Source organism: Mustela nigripes, chromosome 12 (genome assembly GCF_022355385.1).
Source record: "Mustela nigripes isolate SB6536 chromosome 12, MUSNIG.SB6536, whole genome shotgun sequence".
In the NCBI taxonomy this organism is placed as follows: Eukaryota; Metazoa; Chordata; class Mammalia; order Carnivora; family Mustelidae; genus Mustela; species Mustela nigripes.
The window spans coordinates 64,173,963-64,192,907 of NC_081568.1; the positions used below are offsets into that span (position 1 = coordinate 64,173,963).

The window sequence follows — 18,945 nt, forward strand, 5'->3', positions numbered from 1 at the left end:
GCTTTCCTGCACCAGACAACCACTGATTTGCTTTCTGTCACTGTGGGTCTGATTTTTTTCTTTAGACTTTTACATACAGTCAGTCCTCAGTATTCACAGATTCTGTATTTGTAAACATGTTTACTCACTAAAGTTTATTTGTAACCCCCAAATTAAGACTCATGGTGCTTTCATGGTGATTCACAGACATGTACAGAGTGGTGAATATTTTAATTTGCAGGGCACCTGGGTGGGTCAGTCGTTTAAGCGTCTGCCTTCAGTTCAGGTCATGATCCCCAGGTCCTGGGATCGAGTCCCACGTCGGGTTCCCTGCTCAGCAGGGAGCATGCTTCTCCCTCTGCCTGTTCTGCCTCCCCCACCCACCCGCTTGTGTGCTGCGCTCTCTCTCTGACAAATAACTAAAACATATTTTATTTTGCTTGAAGCACATGTCCCCCGCTGAGGTTAAAGAAGGTGACACTCATTTTCTTCTTCCAGCTCTCATACTGTAAACAAGTGTCCTTTGTGACGTTCATTGAGTACCCTGCCTTTGAGATTTTTGTGCTCTTTGTTGGTGGTTTTACTGTTTAAAATAACCCCCAAGGGTAGGGCTCCAGGGCTGCCCAGTGTTCTGAGGTGTCAAGAAGACTGTGACGCGCCCTGTGGAGAAACTACACGTGTTAGGTAAGCTTCATTCATATGAGTTTTAGTGTTGCCAGCTGTGGGTTCAATGTTAATGAATCAATAATATACATTACACGAAGTGTCTTTCTGGATACAGAACCTCACATACAACACAATTGTGTATTGATTGGCTGATGGAGGCTTGCAGGAAGCGAACCCTGAATGCCCCTTGGAGTGGTAGGTCCGAATTCACAAACGCAGTGTCTGCGGCCACTTCTCAGAACATGGTGACCGCGAACAGCAAGAACCAGCTGTGCACGGAATCCTGCAGATGCGGCCTTTGAGTTTGACTCTGCCACGTGGCCTTCATTATGCTTTCGAGAGCCATCCACGTTTTGGGGTGTATCAGTGGTTTGTTTCTTTGAGTGCTGAGTTGTATTTCATCATGTGGACACGTGTTTCTTTATTCATTCGCCGATTGACGGAGCATTTGGATGGTCTCCAGTATCTGGCAATTGTGAATAAGGCTGCCACGAACTTTCATGTACAGTCTTGGTGGATATATGTTTTCATTTCCATTCCAAGTTATTTTCATATAAACAAATCAATTTCATGTTTGTTTAATCCTTACAGTGGTCCCGAGGAGCGGCTTCATCTTATACATGGGGAGGTAGGGACTCAGAGTCGCAATGGCCTGCTGAAGGTCAGCCACACTGTCTCTTCCTGCCTCAGCCACACTGCCTCTTCCCTGGTGGAGGTCTGAGGGTCCCTCATCCGGGTCAGCCCCATGTTGTGGTGGGGGACTTCGGCTCTGTCACCGTCTTTTCACAGCCCTCCGTTCCCCAGCCGCAGAATGTTCCGTTTCAGTTCCCTCCAAGGAGCCCTTGGCTTTCTGAGCCGGTGCTCTTAAGCCTATAAAAGCCTGAGCAATGCGGCCAGGCCCAAAGCAGCCCTTGGGAGTCTGAGCCAGCCTGGAACCAGGAGTCACAGTCTGTTTGGCCTCACTCGTTAGATTGCGGGGCTTCAGCAGCTCCGAGTCCACTCCCTCTGCAGGAGGTAATGGTGCTGACTTGTGTCTGTTAGATTACCTATGGGGGCAGCCAGCCAGAGGACCACCACATGCCTACGCCTGTCCTCGGCTTTTGAGGCCTGACACAAGGACTGAGAAGGAGCTGGAGCAGGCTCCGAGCAGCCCTTGCTCCTGGTCCCTCCCAGGCCTCCGTGTTCTGCCTGATGTCAGTCTAGTGAACTGCTAGACAGACTTCCAGTGCATTCCGGGAACTACCTTTGCGTGCAGTGAGTTAACCCCACAGACGGACTTTGCTAGTCTCCTCCCCCTTTAGGGAACTGAGTCTCAGCTCTGGCTTGTCTCTTCCTAGGGGTGTTCCTTGGCTTGAGGAAGAGGGAGAATCTGGTATATGGGAGCTACTGGTACAGAGGGAGGAGGCCCAGGCAAGGAGAGAGAAAGCTTGGATTTGGGTCCTGACTTGTTTCTGGCCCTCTAGGGCTTCTCTTCCTCATCTCTAAATGGGTACTGTTACTGCTGTTTCAGTCATTGTCATGCACGCCTCCTGTGGGCAGGCGCTGCTCCCGATGCTGCTGGGGAGCCTCCTCAGCCAGACCTCTGCTCTGATGGGGCCCGGGGCGGACAGTGAGATGTCACTTGAACAAGATAACAGGGTAAGTCCTGGGGCCCTGCAGGCCAGTTTGGGGCATTGTCCGACCTTGGCAATCCTGGGGTCCGTGACTGACCTGGCTACCTTAAACGAGGGGAATTTATTTGAAGGGTAGGGCCAAAATCATGGCCCTGTTAGGAATCTGAGTCATGAGAATTTCAAGTATCTTTAGGGTGTGGCTGTCAGGATGTTAAATTCTGCCAAAGAGTCTCCCATGCGCAGAGTGGAGTCTGCCTGGCCTCACCCACCCGTGTTAGCACACACCAGGGTACACGGTCTCAGGACTGACAGCTGCCAGGACTGTCCGTGGCAGGGAAGTGGGGAGTCCTTGGGTGCTGCTCCCAGCAGCGTGGGGGAAATGCAGGAAGGCCAAAGCCACAGGGGTTCCCTGGTTGTCAGGCCAGGACGCATGGGAGGCCCTAAAAATGCACTGGAAATGGAACTGCGGGCACTTACAGTCTGTGGTACTGCAGGGCTCAAAAGGGGAGGTGGCTTGACCTGCGCCCCACACCTATGGAGTGGGCTCCCCCAGGAAGGGCTTCTCACCAGTTTCTTCAACGGCGAGGCATCTGAACTAAGGAGGGGGTTCCAGGTGCATTTGGTAGATGCTGGCGGAGTGAATGAAGACTCCGCACACATGATTAGGCTGTGAGGCACTGCCAAGCCAGTCCCGTGTGGTCCCCGCCTTCTGGAATTCAGAGCCAAGCTGTGGAGACAGACATGCCCTGGACTAGGGACAGAACAAGACACAAGTGACAGCCCCATCACTGAGGCGTGTGGCTAGTGCCTTGGGAATGCCTGGGGTGGGTGGTCAATCTAGATAGGCCATCAGGGACTTTCAGGGGAGGTCTGGACTGAGAAAGTTGAGAAGCAGAGCATTCTTGGCAGTACCCTGGTTTCTTATTCTGGGGCCCTGGCTCTGCCCTGTGGAGCTCGGAGAGAGCTGGGGGCTGGGCAGACAGGTACAGAGCTGTCCAGTGGGTGAGCTGGTGGTGGGGCAGGAGTGGGAGTAAGGAGAGCCCTGGGCTGGGGGAGAGTAAGGAGCCAGGACTACCAGCCCTAGCAGGCTGCAGAGGACACCCCAAGGTTACCTTGGCCTGTGGCTCCTCGGTTCCAGCGGCTGCCAGCGATGACAACAGTGAACCAGCAGCCTCTCCGAGTTTTATTATCATTCAAATGAGGACGTGGAGAGGTATTTCATTTGATTGGTAGAATAATAGGAGCCATTTATCTACCTTCTCTCAACCTTTCATATCTGTTTCACTGTTTTATGGGATCGCATACATCATAGTAAAGGCAAAAATGTATTTTTTTCCCCTGACTTGGGGCTGGGGGGGGGGGTGGCAGCAGGGATGGGAAGGAGGCTCTCAGAGTGGCTGGCAGGAGCTGAAGGAAATGAAATCGAAAAAGACTATTATTGGTGACAGGCAGTTACATCTGAAAGGGAGTAAGAAACTCCCCAGTGCGGGCGCGGATGAGGAGTTTTAAATGGAAGATCTAACAGCCTTCAGCTCTGGGTCTAGAGAGAGGGTTGGGACTGGAGGAAGGCCTGAGGGGTGGGGAGACAAGGTGGGGAGAGTGGGGGAGGGGCGGGGAGCCAAGAACAAGGCTGACACAAGGGGCATGTGGCCCGGCTGTTGGAGTTCTTTGTCCTTCTTCAGTTATGATAAATTACACATGTCATACAAGGATCCGTTCTTCTTTTGAAAAAATTAGAACATTCCAGATAAAGTCCCCTGTGACCACCAGCACTAACCCCACCCCTTCTCTCCCTTTCCCAGAGGGAACGACTATGATTTTTTTTTCCCTCTTGATTTTACAAATACATAAATGTACCTTAAAAGAGTTAGTACTCTTTTGTGGATTTCTTTTTTCCTTTTTAAAATGGTATCATACGGTATCATCAGTTTCTCGTTTTTTTTGCACCAATGTGTTTTCAGCTCTGTGTGCATAGATCTGCGTGGCTCTCGATCCTTCCTGGAACCGCATGTGGTCTTCCCTTCCACAGCTAGTCCGAGGTTTATACACCCATTGCCCCCTTGATGAATACTTAGGTGGCTCCCAGCTTTTCACAATTAGAAACCATGCTGCAAAGGATCCCTGTCTCCTTCCCAGGCAGCTGGGCCAGTTTCTGGAAGGCATGTGAGTACTGGACTCTCTGGCGGGGGGAGGGGCGTGTATTTATAGGTGGACAGAATACTGTCCCATTGCTGCCCAAAGTGTCTCTGCTGTGCTATGGGGCTCCAGCCACCTGTCCCCAGCAGCCCGTCTGCAGCAGTCATTTCCCAGGTGAATGTGACTGAAAGCACACAGAGCTTCATGCTGTGGTTCCTGCCCATGTCTTGGGCAGGAAATGGACAGCAGAGAAGGGAGCAGCCAAGACCTGGATGGACAGGGCATCAGAGTGGAAGAGAGGAGACTCGACCCCAGAGCTCCAGGGACTGGGCTCCAGGGTCTGTGGGTCCTCTCCAACAAGGTGAGGGAGGCAAAAGGCCAATAGGCATGATGCTGGACAGAATGATGGGGACACAGGCAAGGGCTGGAGGGTGGGTAACAGCAGGAATCAGAGGGTACCACGTGTGGCTGGCCAGCAGGGCCAAAGAAGGGGTTTAAGGCAAAGTCCAAGTCTGTGGATGGTATCAACGCAGAGTAGGGGATGGAGAACAACAACTTGGAGGGGTCCTCAGTGGGCATCTTGTTGCCTTGATGGACCTGCCCCCGAGGCAGGGACCCCCTCCCCTGGAGCCAGCCCCCACCCCCACGTGTAGCTCTCAGCACAAGTTGTCCCCATCTCTCCTAGTTGCTTCATCTCTCCTAGTTGCTTCATCTCACCTAGTTGCTTCATCTCACCCAGTGTGGGCTGGGGATGTCCGCAATGACCTCTTTATGCAATCACTGGCAGGGCTGGGGAGGAGTAGCCCCCAGGTCAGCTGAGGATCTGGCCACAGGGAGCCCCTGAGCTTTGTTTCCTGGTTGGGTGAGGTCCTCTGGTACCCTATGCCTTGACAGGGTGTGGTGACAATAGACAGGAGGTGAGAGGTGGCTTGCAGCAAGGTCCTTAGCGCAGGGAGCTTCCCAGTCCCAGAGCACTAGGGGGACAACTGGACCTCCCAGTTGTGACAAAGGGAGACCCCCCACCCACACTTACAAGCAGGGACCAGACAGGGACACAGACACCTCTTTGCTGCCAATGCTCAAGGGAGAGGACAGCCAAGACATGTCTTGGGTGAGTGCCAGTAGGGAAGACATTGACCTATGACCCACCTGCAGCCCCCCCTCCCCGCCCCCGCCATGTTGAGACACCACCTACATTTGCCAAAATCCAGGAACAAGGAGATGGGGGAGAAGAAGATCTGAATCAACAGAATTTAAACCCTAATTCCTGAGATAACCAAGTCTTACATTCCACTGCAGGGCGGAAAATGGGTTGAAATAAAGAATGCAGATAGTAGGAAGATATCGTCATGGCTTTGGCACACTTGGATCAGTGGCCTGAATAGACATACAAACATACATACATAGACTGTGACTGGGGACTCCCACAGGGGGTCATGGAGACGGCATGGCGAGGCTGTGCGGTGTGGAGGAATAGCATCTTGGAGGTGAAGTTCATGGGGTGGGCAAGGGGCTGCTGGCTGGGCCACAAGCCTGCTTCGAACAATGCATCTGGCACCATTCAAGAGGGCAGGGGACTCTATGCTTCACTACAGATTGTCCCCTGTCATCAAGATCTAGTCTTTGAAAGAAGTAAATCAAACCAGTCTTCCTTGCTTCTCTTGCTCCTGACTTCCCATCACATAGAATGAAGGGCAGGCCCCCCTGTGCCTTGCGGGGTTCACTGACCCTGCTCATACCATGCTGCTATGCACTGGGCCCCATTTCACTATTCTGCAAGCCCACACCGATCTCTGGCCCGGTGCACCTGCTGTCCTCTCTGCCTGAAATGCCTTCTCCTCTGACCTTCCCCTTTAGCTCCTTCTCCTCATTGGAGACTCAGCCCAGTGTTTCCTCCTCAGAGAGGCCTTCCTGGGTCCCCTCCAGGGTAATCTTGATCACAGGACCTGCGCAGATGGTTCAGGCCACAGTTCCCAAAATCTTACATCAGCTCATGCAGTCACTCTCACTTTCACACCGACAGTCTCCTCCACGTCCAATATCAGCAGGCAGGGTTGGGACCTCAGCTTCACCCCCAGCCCCCGGACTGAGCCCGGAGCAGAACAGACACTCAGGAGGGTCTCTGCCCGCACACCAAATGCCTCTTGAGACCTCGGTGCCAAGCATGGGAAGAGTCTCCAGGGTTTCAAACTCAGGTGGGCAAAGATGGTTCTGTAATACTGAACTTAATTTCTATCTCAGCCCCTATTTTGGTCAACTCCGTGTAAATATAGTCAGTTCAGGTGTTCTTGATTAATTCTGGGTCTCCTTCTTCTGTTTCAAGTCCCCACCTTCTCATTAACATAGAGGAAGGGCCCACAAAGGGTCAAGGCCTTGAATGAGGGCCAAGTTCACCCTGCATCTGTGCCACCCTCCTTGCTGTGCCCTCATTCCCAGAGTTCTCCGTTGAGATCCCCAGTTTCTCCTAGTCCAGGGTCTTTCCTCTGCCATGTGCTCCACCCTGGCCACTGGGGTCCACCAGTCACGTTCCAGGACCACTCTGGTGGCCATCTCACTCTAAGACCAATATTGTGGCTCCCTGGGGCACACGGGGACCTTCTGAGCCACCGTAAACCTGTCTGTCCTTACCCTTCTTAAAGGAGTTTCTTATGTCTTGCTGGCTGGGGGACAGGTAGAGGGGCCTTGCTGCTCCACAGGCCTTGCCTCAAAAGTGAGGCACACAGGGGCGCTTGGGTGGCTCAGTCAATTAAGCATCTGCCTTTGGCTTGGGTCATGATCCCAGGGCCCTGTCTGGGATGGAGCCCCATGTCGGGCTCCTGCTCAGTGGGGAGGTTGCTTCTCTTTCTCACTCTGCCTGCCACTCCCCCTGCTTGTGCTCTCTCTCTGTCAAAAAAAAAAAAAAGTGAGGCACACAGGGCCAGACTAACTCTCCCCACCTCTCCCAGGCCCCTCACTCCAGGGTTCTCCCAGCCTGGGTGGGGGGGCTTCTTCTAGTGTGGTGGACCAGAACGTTCTGACCTGTTGCTTGTGCCGTGTTAACCTTAGACACTGGGCACCCTGGGGTCCTCAGCGTAGGGGGGACACGGGGAGGAAGGGAGAGTAAAGGGTGCAAGGAAGAAGCCTGCCGAGCTCTACTCCCACTCATCAGGGTGGATCAGGATGGGGACAAAGCTGAGGGGTCCTGGGTGCCAAGCCCCTGTGAGCGAGGCTCGTCCTGAAGGGGTGTGTTGAGGAGGTGAGGGCGTGACAGGGGGCTTCATCTTGCTTTACCCAATGGCAGGAGCAAGCTAGATTTCTAGTGTGGACAGATGGAGGCTGCCATGCAGCTCTGCTACAGGCCTAAGCTCAGGGGATGGGGTGGCGGAGAGACCCACCCCTCGCCAATCCCTGCAGCCCGCCCCCCCCATCTGCCTGCTCCTTTTCACTTGGCTGACTCCTCATTAGATTTCCATCGCAGCCTCCAGCCCCCAGCCCCCACTTCCCCCACTGCATGGCTTAATTTCCCTCTCTCTGCTGCAATTTATTATTTAAGTCCGCAGAGCGACCAGGCTGGAGGATCCTGCGGCAGAGAAAGGGGACTGCTTGGCCTGGGTTGGCCAGGCCTCCTGGGCACTGGAGTGGGGTGGCTCCAGGACCTGGGGACCCAGGTGGCAGTAGCCAGGGGAGGCGTCTGAACCCAACTGCAGCTCAGTCTCTCTGGTCAGGCATCACTCAGCCAGACACTGCCCCTCCCTTCCCTCTGCAGGAGATGGGCTCTGGAAGTTTCACACCCAGCACAAGCGCCAGGCAGGCAGGTTTGTGTGGCTCCCAGGGAGAGTAGATCTAAAGAAAAAAAAACCAGGAGATTTCATATAAATATGTGGGTTCCTAGCTTCTCCTGAAAAACCAGTTGTCTACTCTGAGCTCCCTTCCACAAGGCATACTTGGGCTGCAGCCCCATGGGGAGGGTGGGCCGTCCCTGGCCCCAGCCAGGCCTAGCCTGCTTCTTGGCTCACGTAGGGGTCTACTGGACCCCCGGGGATGTCTGAATTCGAGACCCCACTCCGAGTGTGGCACAGCAGGGGCCAGAAAGAGCTCTCTCCCTCCCTCTTGGCTGTTCCGTGGGTTTCTGGAGGGCAAGGATTCTCTCTCTTCCTCTTTCTGTATCTCTGTATATTACTCATTGTAATGCCAAGCCCAGTGCCTGGCATATAAAGGTGCTGAATAAATACATTTGCAATGAGCAGCTGCATAACTGAGTGAGTGAATGGTGACACCCGCCCTGGGTTATGAGGCGGAACAGGATTTTGCCATTTGAAAAGGTGAGTCTGACTTGCAGGTCGAGGAAGCAGAGGGGCAGAGGCTGGGGGCACCAGAGGAGTCCAGGGCACTTGGAGGTGGTAGGGGTGAGGCCGGGAGGTCACCCAGCTTGGATTTATTATCCAATCATCTGAGATTAAAAACTCCCACAGAGTCTGGGGATCCACTCCAGACTCACTGAATCAGACTCTTTAAGAGTGGGTGGGGGGATCCTTAAAATGTCTCCTTGGTGGGGGACAGGGAGCCCCAACAGGCCTGGGCTCCTTACTGTGTGGCTGGGAGGTGGTCTGTGGCCATGTCCGCTGCTGCCTGTCCCCTCCCCAGCTGAGACAGGGTGCTTTCTCGAGAGCCACCTATCCCCCTCCCGAGTGATGGTCAGACCCCGTGTGTAAATCTCAGCCACTCACCACATTTTAAGTAAGTTTTAGAAGGAAGGAGAAGTATGAAATGACTGTGTTTGTTTTGCCCAAGTGAAATCCATTTATAAAGTGCAGCACTTGTTCAAGAAAAAAACAACAGCTATCGACAAAATATAAGAAAATAAATTAAAGCAGCAGTTCTTTAAAAGGAACCTGTCCAATAATTTGATTTTTCCCCCCTTCTTCCCTCAAAGGCCAGAACGACACAATCAATCTTGTCGTTCCATAGGCTGTCTCGTTACAGCTTTTTCTTAAGTGGAGGGGAAATAAAGGGAAAAAATGGAAAGAAAACAAGGAGCCCTCTGTAGCACCATACCCTCCCGCCCCGGGATGGGTCCCGATTGGTCCCTAGGCTCCCCTGCCCCAGGTTTCCTGTGGCGCTGGTGGTCCAGCCCTGGCCTTTGCCCCACCCCAGCCTGTGCCCAGTCAGCTCAGGGCTTCTGGTGCCAAACCTCGTGACCCACAGACCCGCTAGGGACACTGTCCTGTCTCCTAGCCCACAATTTCTCATCCTGACAGTTTCATCCAAATAACTGATATCTTTCATGAGAAAAGCATGGAGCAAAACACGGGAGCACTGAGGGTAGATGTATTTTGTACACAGGTGAGCTCATTTTGCAGGCAGTTCTTTGCTTCCAACACACGAAGGACCTCGGATGGAGGGCGTTCTCACAACCCCCTTTGTTACAAGACCCCCTTCCCTGAGTGCTGCCCCTGCTGTGGCTGCCATCAGCTGTATACACTGGGGCCTGCCCCACAGCTGGTGGCATTCTGACCACCCCCACCTTGGGGACAGGGAAAGCTTGTTGAGATCAAAGCAGCATTGGGGCACCTGGGTGGCTCAGTCAGTTAAGCATCCGGCTCTTGATCTCAGCTTGGGTCTTGATCTCAGGGTCGTGAGTTCAAGGCCCACGTTGGGCTCCACGCTGGGCATGGAGGCTACTTTTAAAAAAAGGAAAGAAGAGAAAAGAAAAAAGCAGCTTTAAAGTCAGTGTCCTTGGCCAAATCGCAGCACCCCTATGAGTTTCTCCACTGGGAAAGCGAGGTCAGTAACACCCAGAGGTTGTTCTGAGGATTGAATGGGCAGTGACATGTAATAATAATAAAACTCAGAATTGGGCACTAGCTTGGTGTCTGATCCGGAGTTATAGTCCTTTCCCGATATTATTGGGTGAAATCTTCAGTTCATAGGGTTATGACCTTATTTCACAGGTGAGAAAATCGAGGTACAGAGAGGTTAGGTTTCCTGCCTGTGGTCTTTAAACTCACAAGAGGAAAGGAGATTTTTTGAAGGGGAGGGTTTCCCTAAATCCCCCTTGCTTATTAGTCCATTTCCTCGTGGAAAGTTCCCTGTGGGTGTGGTCTTCATGGGAGGGCAGGGATGACACCCACCTCCCACCGTGGGAGCCTTGAGGGCAGCCTGTCCTACAATGTGGTGTCAGGAGCAAACTCAACTGTGAGGCTCGACCCAGCCTGCAGTCCCTGATGTTCCTAGACCTGATCCCTCAGCTCCTGGATTCCGGAAGCTCCAAATGGACCTTCCCTTTCTGCACAACATGGGCAGAGTCTCTCTCTGCAGCTTGTAACCCCAGGACTCTGCCCACAACAAAATAATAACATCAAGAGTAGCTATCATTTCTTGGCCACTTACTATGTTCTGGGTCCTGAGGTGAAGGGCTTTATACATATTATTGGGTCTGATCTTTGCCACACTCTTATGGCAAGACAACTTGAGGATCAGATACATTTGGATTTTTGCCCAGCATCACACAGCTAGAAAGAGGGATAGCTGCCTAAGCATAACCCTCTGAACACAAAATTCTGTTCCTGTGCCTGATGTAAGAGGTGCTTCCTGCATGGTGGCTTTGGCACTGTGTATGTAAACATGCATCATGTACTTTAAAAAATTTCTGGGAGGTTCCAGGTCTAGGTAAGACACTCCACCCTCTCTCTCCCATTGAATACACCTGGAGAGAATGCACATGAGCTATTTGAACTCTCTGAAAAGACCAGATAGCAAAGTAACACCAAATTGGTGGTAAGTTTACTACTTCCTCCCACTCTACTATGCCCTGGGTTGAATGGGTGATGCAATGCAGCCCCAAATCTTGAAGGGGATATTAGCATCGACAGAGAGAGTTACAGGAAAAACCTTCCAATTCTGGCTTGAAGACCAAGGAAGGGGTCTTCCATTGCTGAGAAAGAAAACATAAGTCTCCTGTTTGACTTTTTTTTTTTTTTAAGATTTTATTTATTTATTTGAGAGAGAGTATGAGATGGGGGTCAGAGGGAGAAGCAGCTTCCTCGTTGAGCAGGGATCCCAGTGTGGGGCATGATTCCTGGACTCCAAGATCATGACCTGAGCTGAAGACAGAGGCTTAACCAACTGAGCCACCCAGAAATCTTTACCCCAGCAACCAAACAATGTGGTCACAGGAGTTGCAGTAAGAGTATGAGCTACTTGGGACCAACATGAGCAGTTACAGGAAAGGCATGACAGATGGAAGTAAATAATGCTCCCACCTTCTATCCTGAGCACTAGAAAAGGGGCACCTCCATGAACTGGAAAGTCCAGAGGAGCTCCCAGAGAAGAAAGCTCAAAACTCAACAGTAAGAAACCAAATAACCTATTTAAAAACCAAGCCAAAAAAAAAAAAAAAAAAAAAAAAAAACCAAACAAACAACAACAACAAGCAAAAGATTTGAAAACAGGCACTTGACCCAAGAGAATATAAACATGGCCAATAGGCGCAAGAGAAAATGTTCACTATCATTAACCATTAGGCCAAAAAGTTACAACTGCACATCTAGCTGAATGGAAAAAAAATAAAAATAAAAAATACTGACAAAACCAAGTGCTGGCTAGGATGTGGAGAAACTGGAACTCTCACACATTCTCCGTGGAAAGGCAAAATGGTACAGTTCCTCCAGAAAAGTTTGGCAGTTTCTTATCAAGTTAAATATATACTTACCATATGACCCAACAATTAGACTCCTAGGTATTCAGTCTAAAGAAATGAAAACTTATGTTTGCATGGTTCACAAATATTCATAGCATCTCTGTTGGTAATTGCCAAGAACTGGAAACAATCAAAATGTCTTCCAGTAGGTGAATGGATAAACTGCAGTACATCCATTCAATGGAATACAGCTCAGTGATAAAAAGGAACGAACCACTAGTACAGTCATCAGCTTGAATGACTGTCGAAGGCATTATGCTGAGGGAAAGAAGCCAGTCTCAAAAGGTTATGTAACATGTGTTTCCATTAATGGGAGTTTCTCAAAATCACAGAGCTATAGCATTGGAGAATAGGTCAGTGGTTGCCAGGACTTAGGGGTGTGGGAAATGTGTGATGAGAAAGGATAGCATGCCGGAGTCTTGTGGGGGTGCCCGACATCTTCCATATCCTGATTGTGGTGGTTCCATGAACCTCTACATGTGTTAAAATTCGTAGACTACACACACACACACACACACACACACACAATGTTAAACAAAATGAAAATGCTATGAGGGAAGAAGCTCCCATCCCTGCTGGGTCTCCAGTAAGTAGTGTGTGTAGAAAGTTGAATCAGGTAAGGTTTACATTTTTGAGGTCTTACAATCAAAGCCAGTAACAGAGTGACAGAAGAACGTGCATCCCCACCAAAAAATACCCCCGTGTTATTTGCCCACTGCTGTTGCAATAAATGACCACAAACAAGGGGTTTAAAACAACACACTTTGGTTATCCTGCAGCTCTGGAGGTCAGAAGTCCAAACTGGGTCTCACGAGGCTAAAATCAAGTGCCGGTGGGGCTGCATTTCTTCTGGAGGCTCCAGGGTAGAATCTGTTTCCTTACCTTTGCCTGATTTTAGAAGCTGGGGTCCGCCATCTTCCCTTCTCCCTCCTCAAAGCTAGCAACGTTGGGCTGAGCTGCTTTCACACTGCTGTTTCTCTGGTTCTCTCTCTTCTGCCTCCCTCTTCCAGTTGGAAAAACCCATGTTATTGAGCCCACTGGATAATCCAGGATAATCTCCCAACTCAAGGACAGTTGATTAGCCAAATGCTATAACCCTGACTATGGGGAATGAGCCCAAACTTCATGAGTCAAGGCCACAGTCCTTCACAGGACTACCCTCACTTCAAATATCAGGCAGAAGTTCAGGGTCCCCAGGCCATCTTCATTTCTGACCAGCTGGCTACCAATTCAGGAGTTCTAACTTCTGCCTTAGGTTCTATAATTTGCTAGAAGGACTCAGAAAACTCAGGAAAGCAAAAAAAGCGATAACTCAGAAACAAAGGGAGAGACCCGGGGGATGAGGGCTGTGCAGGGGGCAAATCTGAAGCTTTTATGTCCTAGCCCTGTGCCATCAGGATGTGTTACCCTTCCAGCTCATCAGCTTGTGACCATATTGTCAACCAGGAAGTTCCCTGGAACTCTGGTGTCAGTTTTTATCAGGGTTTCATTGTGTAGGCATGACTGATTGAATTGGTTGAATCACTGGCCCTGTGGTTGAACTCAACGTCCAGCCTCCCTCCTCCGAGGAGGGCAGGCTAGTTACAGATGGCTCAAAGTTTCAACTCTCTAATCACATGGCTGCTCTTTCTGGCATGGTCAGCCCTCATCCGAAGGGCTTTGTTAGCATAAATCTTCAGGTGTGGTCTGAGGGGCCACCATGAACAACAAAGACAATCCTATCACTCCAGAAATACCAAGGATTTAAAGGTCACCTCTCAGGAAGCAGGGACAGAAGCCAGCCAAATCTTCGTTATACACAACCTTAATTCCACCTGCAACACTAATAATTTCCCTTTGTCATGTAACCTAACATATTCTTAGGTTCTGGGGCTAGGACATAAAATCTTTGGGGGGCATTGTTCCATCTGTAACAGCCTCCCAGTTGTTCTTTAACATGTCACCCTGTTTTGTTTTCTCATCACATCCATCTGTCTATAAAATGGTCTTATTTATTTTGTTTTTTGTCTCCTCTTTGTTACAAGGACAGGTTCTAGCTGGTGAGTAAGCAAGGAAGGGGAAGAGTTACAGGAGGCGACACTTGAGCTGGTCTTTGAAGGATGAGCAGAGTGGTGAGAGTTGGCAGGGGCTCTGAACAATGTGTGTAAAGGGACAGGGGAGGGAAGACTGTGTGCATTTGGGGAACCCTGAGTAGATTGTTGTGGCTAGAGCACTGTGTGCCTGGGGAGGGGGGGATGTTGGGATAAAGAAAAGCCAGTGTGGGCAGGACTGTTTGGGGCAGGAGGGGGAAGGATGTGCCTGATGGCATTTATGGTCTGTTTAGTGCCTTTGCCCTCTTACCCAGATGCCAAGAGGGAAGTGCCAGGGTGTGACAAGTAGGGCATGACCCTGGCCCAGACATGTCGACTCAAATCTCAACTCTGCCATCTATGGCTATGGCTGTGAGCAAGTCTGCTCACTTCTCTGTAGTTGCTGAGGCTGGCTCACTCAACACTCACATCCAACCCACCTCTCCTCTGCCTTCCTTTATCTTGGAGTGCAGAGAGCTCTGTTACCCAAAATCTCTTACAGCAAGTGACATAGATCCAGCCAATGAGCTGGAATTAGAATCCTGGTGAGGAGTGTTTTAGAAACGGGAAAGACCTGGTAAAGAGAGAGACATACTCAGCTAGACAAGAATTTTGCCTTCTCTGCTCCTTCCTGCCTTGAATGCCAAATTATATCAGGAGCAGCAGCAGCCACTTTGTGATCATGAGGGGCAAGCTGAGAGTAACAGCCTAAGAAAAAGTGGGAAGAAAGATGGACAGTTCCTCAGTCTATGAGGCCATCATTGAGCAATTGGACCAATGTTAGCAATCACCTCTTGAAATTAGGTGGATATCCTGTTACTTCCAGTTAAATATGGTCCTAATTAATACACTCCCTAAATCTCAGTTTCCTCTACTATTAACTAGCTAATAATAGCTATCAATATCCATTATACTCATGTTGCGTGCCAGGAACTCCTCTAGATGCTAGTGGCAAAGCAGTGAACAAGAAGTAAATAAGACCCCTATTCTTTTAGCATTTACATTTTGGTGGGAGAGACCGACAATGAACCCAAAGACAAGAGCGTATCTGAGAATGAGAAGTGCTATGAAGAAAAGAAGATGGCGTGACAATGAGAGGCTAGCGTGGACATGACATGATGGGACTCTGTGAGGTAGTGATATTTCAGCTGAGATCTGAATGTGAAGATAATGACAGGATAAAGTGTCGGGAACAGGATTCCAGACAGAGGCAATAGCAAGGGCAAAGGCCTTGAGGCAGGGCTAAGCTTGGTAAGCGGGCTGACCAGGAAAAGGCCAGATGGCTAGGTGGCAATGAGGAGGGGAGAAGATGGAGGTGGGACCAGAGAGGTGGGTGAGGGTCAGATGACATATGTCTTGATAAGCAGAGCGGATTTATTATGAATGCAAAAGGGAAGCCACTGGAGGGCTTTCACAGGAGTGTGGGACAAGGACTTGAGTATCTAGCACACCATAGGTGTTTAATAAACAGCTACAGGGTAGATGGTGCATCCACTTGGTGGTATTCCTTCCCTTCTCAGGTTCAATTAGTCCCCTCCCCTGTTCTGGCTGTCTCTAGCCTCCACCTCCTGAGCTGGACCCCTCCCACCTGCTTTTGGAGTTTTCCCCGGCCCTGCGGCATCCTCCCCCGGGGCTATTTGCTCCCTCCAGAGCGGGTAAGCATAATTGCTGCTTTCCACAATGACATAAAAATCTAAGAGGCACAATCAATACAGCGCACACACACATCATCGTCTTTCATTGCAAACGATAAAAGCGTAAACAGCAGGGGTGGTAGCAGCTCTGGAGGCGGCAGTGGGGGCAGGGCGGGCTGCCAGTGCCTCCCTGCCCATTATTCCCCTTCTTGGGCACCTTCTCTGCTCTGGGGGGGTGACGCCCCTCATAAAAGCCCATTGGAGAAATGGTTTCTCCCTCTTTTCCTTCCAGATGCAGCAACCCCAGTCTCTTTAACCTGACTTCAGAAATCCAATTTGTCTTCCCTTTCCCTATTTTTAATGCTTCCCTGAATCTTCTATGTCTCCGAAATACAGAGCAGAGAATGCCTTCCTGGAGGCGAAGGACTTGCCAGGGTCTTGCCTGTCAGGTGCCCATGAAGTGACCTCCGTGAGGAGACCGACCCTCAATATCCAGCTTCTTTTGCTGTATCCAGCCTGCTATCCACAGCTTGTCCTGGAACATGCACAGAAAGCATTACCTCCCCAGCTCACACAGACTGCTGGCGATGACTTCTTCAAACTAGTTACTTAATGAACATCATCCAATTCCGACTCAGCCTTGCCATACTCTCATTTGCGAAAGCCAATCTGCTTTACGATTCTAACCTCTGGCTAGAAACTGCTCCCAATTTCATGTCATCCATAAACTTGATGAATGAGTAGCTTGCTTCTCTGCAGTCATTCATTTATTTCTCCAATCAGCATTTAGTGAGCGCCTACTGGATGCTGGGCCCTGGCTACAGTGTTAAAGGGAAGACAGGTCCTGTCATTGAGGTGACATGGAAACAGGTCCATTCAGCGTGGTCCTGCTCAACTTGGCCAGGGGACAGAGGGCTCACCCCATCACGGGAAGGGTGGTTAAGGTGGCCTTGAGACGCTGGAAGGAAATTTGCCAACTCGAGAAGAAATGGTGTTGCCATTAAACCAAAACATGCTCAGGCAGCTAGTTAAGGGTAGTGACGGGGGAAGAAATGTATTGATATCTATAAATCCAAGGGGTGACAAGCTTCAGGCTTAAATCCAGCTAGGACCAGGACACCTGCCTTGGCTCTGCCCATTTCTGCTTCTTCCTGATGCTCCACGTGCCAGCAGATGGCTACTGTTGGGTTCCAACCCTGGCAAAAGAAATCTGCTCTTCTCTCAATAGAAAAGTAAATCTCCTGGGGTCTCATTGGTCTTAAGGGGGCACTTGCTCCTTCCTGATCAATCAGAGTGGCAGAGGAAATACAGGCACTCTGATTGGCCAGGACTGAGTCACATGGTGGCTGTGGCCCTAGGGTGGAGTCCCACTCCCCTGGGACTGAAAGTTGGATAGGGATTCCCTGAGTAAAGCTGGGTTACATTAGCACTGAAATGTCTGAATGGGTGCTGGGCTGTGGGAACACAGATGGCCACTACATGGCCACAAGTGGGCTATGGCATTCCGTCTTCCCAGGTGGGGGAAGGGGGCTCACGTGGGTCCTTTCTGTTTGGCGGGTAGAGGGAAGCACTCACCAGCTCTGAGATGAAGTTGGGCATCTGAGGCCTCCTGCTTGCTGGCCTGTTCAGTGTACATAGGTATACCTTGGAGACATCGGGGGTTTGGTTCCAGACACTGCAATGAAGAGAATATGGAAATAAAGTGAGTCAAATGAATTTTTTTGTTTCCCAGTGCCTATAAAATTTATGTTTACTCTATACAGTAGTCTATTAGGTGTGCGATACCATTATGTCTAAAGAAATGTACAAAGCTTAATTTAAAAATACTTTATTGCTAAAAAATGCTAACTATCATCTGAGCTTCCAGTGAGTCATCATCGCTGATCGCAGATCACCATAACAAATACAATAATGACAAAGTTTGAAATATTGCAAGAATTACCAAAATGTGGCACAGAGACACAAAGTGAGCAAATGCTTTTAGAAAAATGGCACCGATAGACTTGCTTGAAACAGAGTTGCCACAAACATTTAATTAATAAAAAAACACGATATTAGCAAAGCACAATAAAACAAAGCACAATAAAGTGATGTATGCCTGCATTCTGTTTTTCCAGACGTTGGATTTAAGCCAGGCAGCAAGGAATTTCAAGCCAGTTCTCCTGTCCTCAGCCTTCTCATTCTTTAAGCTCTTTCCTGCCCTTCTCAGGAACCAAACCTCTAGCCATTTCCAGAAACCCCATCAGGCTGACTGCTGGCACCTTCTAGCTGGAACTCAGTGTTGGAGGGTCAGCTGAGCCAGGGCTCGGTTTACTGGGCTGCTCATTGGCAGATCTTGAACTATACTGATCCTATCTGAGCACTGTAGTCTTCCCTTGGGACTTATGATAAAGCAGTGGGCTGTGGTGGACTGGCCTGGGCTTTGGGGATAGCGATATAGGCTCTTGTCTATAGGGATGAGGATTAGTTCAGCTGTGAGTGACAGACACCACCCCAAAGAGAAAACCAGGCCTGAAAAACAAGATTTTCCCCTCAATCAAGAGTCTAGATGCTGGAGAGAGGTTTCTCAAAGTCAACATCGATCATTCTTTCTTGTCCCATCCATGGGTTTGGGTCCCCAGCAACTTCGGTCCCACATGGGTTTGCAGTGGCTGTTCCCCAGAAGAGGCCGACAGCATGGCCCAAACCCACAGCCCTGTCTCCATACAAGGCTTACAGGTCTTCCCCTGGCCGGGTCCATTTGTTATTGATGCTGGGGTTAGTTTTAGCAAAAGTGAGCTCTGCTACTCCGGTTCCTGAAAAATTTGAAAACCTTTCTGTTTGCACAGCCCGTCTGTAAACGAGGACTAGCCACGTCCTTCAGCTCTCTCAAGGGTTTCTCGACGCTTTTCGAGTGAAAAATAATGTGAATAATGCCTTCCGAGAAACTCAGGGAGAGCGGCGGCAAGAGCCCTAGGTGCTACTAAATGATAATTGTTCTGGGCCCTGGGAGGGGGTTCTGGGCCCGACCAGGGAGCTGTTCCCACAGATCATCCAGTCTGGGGTTGGGGGAGGGTACTGCAGTCTGGAATGGTACCTGCTCACTCTGGGGCAGGAGGACTTGGGAGGCAGGGCCAGGAGACCCTAGCAGTGCCCAAACTCAGAAAGCAAGAATTTGTGGGCCCCAGCAG

General features: G+C 50.2%; 2 long non-coding RNA genes across 2 annotated transcripts; both read left to right on the forward strand.

Annotated features, from left to right (window-relative positions):
- The first annotated feature begins 1,582 nt into the window (after positions 1–1,582).
- LOC132027845 (uncharacterized) lies at positions 1,583–16,485 on the forward strand. Its single transcript, XR_009407225.1, has 3 exons — positions 1,583–1,659; positions 2,156–2,283; positions 16,172–16,485. It is a non-coding gene; the product is annotated as an uncharacterized LOC132027845 (long non-coding RNA).
- Positions 14,109–15,764, forward strand: LOC132027846 (uncharacterized). Its single transcript, XR_009407226.1, has 3 exons — positions 14,109–14,183; positions 15,137–15,274; positions 15,662–15,764. It is a non-coding gene; the product is annotated as an uncharacterized LOC132027846 (long non-coding RNA).
- Positions 16,486–18,945: the final 2,460 nt, after the last annotated feature.